This window comes from Haemaphysalis longicornis, unplaced genomic scaffold (genome assembly GCF_048455015.1).
Source record: "Haemaphysalis longicornis isolate Haplotype H1 unplaced genomic scaffold, Haemaphysalis longicornis Haplotype H1 scaffold_6, whole genome shotgun sequence".
Taxonomy (NCBI): domain Eukaryota; kingdom Metazoa; phylum Arthropoda; class Arachnida; order Ixodida; family Ixodidae; genus Haemaphysalis; species Haemaphysalis longicornis.
Genome location: NW_027526407.1, coordinates 73,792,912 through 73,799,055, shown reverse-complemented (window position 1 = coordinate 73,799,055; position 6,144 = coordinate 73,792,912). Strand labels below are relative to the sequence as shown.

Here is a 6,144-nt window from a genome sequence, read left to right as displayed (position 1 = left end):
AAGTTGTGGTTGTTGTTGTTGTTGTTATTCGTTTCTTCGATCCACATGCCTACTTGGGGAACTGGCCAGGAATCGGAAGCGGAAGCTTTTAGGTGATAATCTGCCTGTTTCGCAAAATTCACAAAACTTTGAATTGTAAACTTGGGGGTTGTAGAAACTTGTGTGCCACGGACAGCTGAACTTGATGGCGTGTGAATAGAACAGGCACACACCAGGTGTGCAGAAGCCAGATTCTAGGGAGGCTGTGGTGTGTGCCAGTCTGCGCGGTAAGACAAATGAAACGAAGAAAAAGACGCAAACACGATGCAGCACAAAAGAAGCCGCTCAAAGTAATTTGTGTCAAAAGACAAAGAAACGAAAGCGAAAAACGAGACATGAATACAATGTAGCAGTAAGTTGTTAACAGGTATCACCAGGCTTTCACTTTCGAAGCACGTAAGCAGACTTAATTTTAAGTGCAGAGCACTTTAGGGGCTCGCCTTGTCATCGTAGCTTGCTCGCTGGACCCAAGTAGAGCCACAAGGCGTTTCGTCGTAGCGGCGTAACCCAGAGGCTGTAAAAGCCAAGTGGTTTATATAGTCATAAGTGTTCGAAACTCGTGAACCACTGGCGCTTCTCATACATCTCCCCATCGTTTAGCGCAAAGAAAAGTATAGGTACATTTGAGACGAAATATACGTAACTAATGAGCAGCGCCCGCGGTTATTTAGTTAGGAACGCTCGTTGGGTTGGATTTTACGATAGTAAGTGAAAAAAAGTGGCAGTGCAACGCCGGCACATGCCGGAGGAAAAGCAAGCACCAAAAAAAACAGAATTCCCGCTGGCCCAGTTTCAGGCAGGGGGCGCACGAGCACTGCGAAGGCAGGAAATTTGAATTGCATTGGGTGGTTGCAGTGAGCGGATAACGACGCCACAGCCCATTATGGCAAATCACTGCTCTGCACCTCCGACAGCTTCCACATTGAGTGGAACGGCTTTAATTTTTTTTCACGCATGGCGCACACATCCCACAGCAGGGAAAAAAAACGCTGAACGAGGCGTTGGCGTACCTGGGCATTGCCTAGTTACGAAGATGGGGATTCCTCTTTCTTGCTGTCTTGGCATTGGTCACTCAGTCTTCCCTTCGCCATTCTTTTGCAGCTCAGCTGGGTTCGGAGTTGGGACACGTTCGTCGCTATCATCTCGGCTTACACTCTCGCACTGAAAATATTGGCTGACCACAGGTTGAGAAAGTCATGTGCATTGATATTAATTGATTAGCTGAACAGTGGATTGAGTTGGTGAGCAGTCTCGCGAGGAAACAAGCAATCCAAAAGGCGTTTATAAGTTTGATCAGGTAAGACTGGCAAGATGTGAGCGAGCATGTAAGTGACAACCACCGAGTGAGCTCGTTTCCTGAAACGCGTTGCCATGGCAACTACGATAACATGTCAGGCAAGAGGTACTTGATTCGACGTATTATCACCCCATGTCATCTTAACGTACCTAATACACGATGGACTAATTTCGCCTCTCCTAATGGTGTTGAGTAGCAAATGTCACCTGTGCCGTACGGTTGTTTCGAAGGCGTTCTAAAGAACTTCGAACCAATTGTCTATCGAGTGCCTCATTGTAAATACACGGGACGAGCTATTAAGCGAGTGTTCAACTTTCAGTGGCAAAGGGCCATGTAGCACATGTATTAGGTGAAGGTTACCAAAGAGTAAAATGCGTGATTGGCTGAATGGCTGTCTCCCGTGAAGTGGGTTAATTAACTAATATCACATGAGCATGCAATATTAATAGCTGACCAGATTTTTCCAGAGTTGTCTTTGGCAAGTTTCAACCATGTGAGTTTCATTGCATGGGTAAGCACATTTTCAATCTATCATCGCAAGTAAAAAGACTGCTATGTTTTTCTTTTCAAGAAGGTGGTAAAAGGTTTGAATTTTCTCATGACAGTGGCAAAATGAGAACCGACGCCCGTTTTGTAAGCTGGCGCTGTCAGACCCCTGGGGGGAAGCAATGACAACGCAGCACATAGGGTTGAGACTTCGATCTTTTTCAATTTTAAATCACACATTTTCTGGAAAATCATTGTCATTGCCTAACTCTTTTCGTACCGTTCAATTTTTTGCTAGCGGAGCCATACCTACTTGCACGTGCATTTACGAATACTTGGCCTACCTAAACCTATTACAAGTTGGTCACTGTTGCAGACAATGAGATGAGGGGTTGGGGGGAGGGAGGGGGTGCAGAGAGAGCAACAGTCCAACAAATCAATGTTCAAAATATGTTTCTTTTAGTGCCTGATGCTGGCTGGGCTAATGAATAAAAAAGAGAGAGAGGGAGAGAGAGGTCTGCTGGCATGTATTTGCCTACATGCTACCCTGCGGGGATTGGTTGAAGGGAATAAGGGCCCTAAAGGAATAAATTTACTGTCACAAACAATAGAAAGAGAGGGCCACCAGCAGGTGTAGTATGTGTCTCACCTAAGGGTGGGCACTGGAATCTAACATAAGTGCAACTAATTTTGGGCAGAAGTGCTTGAGTCAATGTTATCTATTTCTCTTGCTGAAATGTGTAAAATCAATGACGATATTTAGCAGATCACACCATGAACAGAAATAACTTTGTGGTCTTTTGAAGAGCCCTGGTGGAAATGTTAAGTGAGCCGAGAGGCGCATTTAGAAAGGTAATTATAGTGGACATATGGCATATGAGCGCCAAAGATCAGGGAGCAAGATGATGTGTAGGGCATTGCAGTATTCAAAGTGTAAAATGTAACTGGCGGAAAAGGCAGAATTGAGTATACAGAGCAGTCATGCGGGCCACAAGAACATCAGGATTGATACGGAGTGAGGGAAGACAAGTATACTAGAAAAGGAATGAGCAAGATAGGGGAAGTGCGTTCGATGGATGTAAACGGGTAGAATCTACGTTCCGTGGACTGTGATATATCCCCAGAAGGTTACGGGTCACATCAGAAAGAGCCTGAGCCGGTTAAAACTGCACAAAACGATAAATATCGGCCAATGCTAGGCTGCTGATTTTGCCAGATCGGCTTTTAATATAAACAAAAGTTTGTGCGTTCCGTGCATATCAATATGTCCTCTCAGTTGAAAATGCGCGCAATTTTTTTTTCTTACAAAGCAATTGAAGATGTGTGGTTTTGCAAAATTAGTGATAGTGCTGTTACGTGCTACCCCATGGGTGAAAATAACATTTTTTTTCTAGCTGGATTGTTGAACCGGAAATTTCAGCTACCTCGAAATATTGCCAGCTGTAAATAGGCAGAATTTTTAGCTAGAAACTCACTGTTTAGCTCATTTCTAGCTGGATCGTGATTTTTTTTCTGGCTGTCAGCTATTACTTCCAGGTAGCATTGATTAGTCCAGCTGGAAATAAAAAAAACCCTGCAAGCTGCAGATAATCGTCTCTAGCTAACTAAGAATTTTCCAGTTAAAAGTTGTCGATTCCAGCCAGAATCTCAAAACAACACATGGGCCAACAGACAAAATCGTGGTGGTAGCACAAAACGAGGCATTGTAAATTTATATTGGAGTCATATATGGGGCTCTACTCGGTAAAACAGGGACGTGGTGATCTCCCGCCAGCCTGCCGTATTTACGTATTATGCCTAAAAACACTTTAGTTTATAAAAAAGCTGGGCTCGTCCGGGATTTGAACCCGGGACCTCTCGCACCCTAAGCGAGAATCATACCCCTAGACCAACGAGCCAACACATTGCAGTGAGCAGAGCTATCGCATGGCAATCAAGGAGGCATACAATTAACGATGCAATTAACACGATCATCGCGCAAGAGCGTCCTACAGTGCAGTTATTTTTAAATTGCGTACATGGCAACACAAATGTAACGTCCGTAACCACTCATTGCTCATCGCGGCAAGACATGCAGGCTTGCTCTGCTTCTGGTCTGTTTTCGGCTACCATTATCACTCAATAAAAATAGGAGTTTTGGCTGTTTTGCCTATTCCCCTTCAATAAAATGAGAAAAAATGCAACCCACAAAAAAAAAAAATCGGGCTCGTCCGGGATTTGAACCCGGGACCTCTCGCACCCGAAGCGAGAATCATACCCCTAGACCAACGAGCCGGGTTATAAGTAAGACCTTCAAATCTGATTTTGTAAGCGCGCGCAGTTGGTGTAGTATACCATTGTTTGACGGCTTGCAAGTCTACAGCCCCGTTCGTAATTCTGTGAGATTTAGGAGGAGACATAGCCTTGGCGCTCACGCTGGGCACGCTCCGGCACGCCATCAGAGAGTGCGATTTCACCGAGACCATCCCCCCACCCCTTACCCAACCCTCCACCACCCTTCCCACACCGCTTATCGAGCGATGGGAGACCTCTAACCATGGAGGAAGATGCCTCTAACCAGCCCCGCCTTGGAAGACTAGCGCAGCTCGTCCTGATCTTCAGGGGCCAGGCAGCCGAGGAAGCATATGGGTCCCGTGGAGAGGGAACCACCCCATCCGGCACGTAGTCGCCGCAATTTTGTTCGGCTAAATAAAGTTGTTTTCTCTCTCTCCCTCTCTTCATGATTGTCCCTGTTCTCTGCCTCCCAGGAGCTGTTATGTGCCTCTCGCGTTGTCATGTTAGGAATGTACCGACACCGGCAATGTTGAGACCACTAGATGAAATTTGAGGGGCGTAACTTGAACGAGTGTCAAAAATGTTGTCACGCATTCATACTTATATATTTTTCGGACAAAAAAAGAAAAAAATGGGCTCGTCCGGGATTTGAACCCGGGACCTCTCGCACCCTAAGCGAGAATCATACCCCTAGACCAACGAGCCAGGATGACGCAGAAGCCATTTAATACAATCAGTAGATTGCGAACGCTATTGCGAACGCCAAACTTCAGCTATATCATGCTACACAGAGAACTTAGCATGCTGTTGGAAGGTATTAGCAGTGGAACTCAAGTCACTCAAATAGTCCGTTTGTGTGCGCGAAGTACCGATGAATGATTTCCAACTAGGTCGGGCGCTGGACGACACCCAAATGCGTGCAGAGCTAAGCAAAACTGACACTGTCAAATAGCGGATGAGATCTGAACAGCGCCGCTTTTAGCCCAGTCCTAGTACATTTCACAGCTAACGTAGCCAACTATGCAATGACAAGCCTAGTGGGAGCCTGCTAGCTGACTAGAATGCCAGGTACGGTGCTCGGAGCCTCAGTGTTCACGCATTTTGCTGTGCTGCCTAAGGTGCATTTTCTGCACGCCTCGCCGCAAAGCTGGTGAAGTCGAGCGGCAAGCCTTTATTACAGAGAAGCTACGGGGATCTACGAACGCGCCTTATATCGTTCAGTTGCGCAAACTACTTAACGTCGTGCGCCCCCGGAACCCCGGAAATGCTCTGCGTGCCCCTCGCGAGGGGGATGTTTCCTGGTCTTGCCTTCAACTGCCTTTAATTCTTCATTTTTGTTTACGTGTCTGTAGTACCAGCCTTCGTTGCTTTGAGTGTGGTCAAATAAAAGTGCGTCTGCACTGCAGTCCACATCTGATTCGTCAAGGTTTTCCTGTGCCGATCGCAAGCCCATAGCGGACTCGGCGACTGTGCTGATGTTGCAGGGCTCGAAGTGCTGAAGCACTTCTACGTACCGTTCCTAAAATGCAAAACGGTGTGCTGAACGGCTTGTTGGTACGCTGTAACTTCAGGAAAACGGTTCACACGTTGGGACTAAAGAAGGAACACACAACATGGGCACTGTGCTGTATGTTTCTTGCTTACTGAGCCCGTCGTCTGCACTGTTTTTTTTTTTTTTTTTGAAGTTCCTCAAACGGTTTCTTTTGATTCTTCCAATTTTCCAGCCTGTCATTCGTTGCACAGGCTTGATACCTGCCTTCCATGCTATCGGTCGACGGCGGGACAAAAAAAAAAAAAAAACACTGTTCCACAAGCAGGCTGCCGGGACAGCGGGACTAGAGCCACAAAACCGGGACATGTCCCGCCTAAATCGGGACGTCTGGTCACTTTAATCTTGGTATAAGATTGCCCGGGAATGTTTGTGGGAGGGTATTTGAGAGGGTGCCGCAAGCTCAGCACCCGCCTTGCACCACCTAGCTCTCGTCGGGCCATGAGTGCATGCGTACATGTGAATGTGATGGAGATGGATCTATCAGCTAGGAGTGCTG

The 6,144-nt window shown here is 46.5% G+C and overlaps 3 non-coding genes across 3 annotated transcripts; all 3 read right to left on the bottom strand.

Moving 5' to 3' along the window:
• Positions 1-3,648: 3,648 nt before the first annotated feature.
• Positions 3,649-3,720, bottom strand: Trnap-agg (transfer RNA proline (anticodon AGG)). The gene has a single exon. It is a non-coding gene; the product is annotated as a tRNA-Pro (tRNA).
• Positions 3,721-4,024: 304 nt separating this feature from the next.
• On the bottom strand, positions 4,025-4,096 carry Trnap-cgg (transfer RNA proline (anticodon CGG)). The gene has a single exon. It is a non-coding gene; the product is annotated as a tRNA-Pro (tRNA).
• A 633-nt stretch (positions 4,097-4,729) lies between these two features.
• Trnap-agg (transfer RNA proline (anticodon AGG)) lies at positions 4,730-4,801 on the bottom strand. The gene has a single exon. It is a non-coding gene; the product is annotated as a tRNA-Pro (tRNA).
• Positions 4,802-6,144: the final 1,343 nt, after the last annotated feature.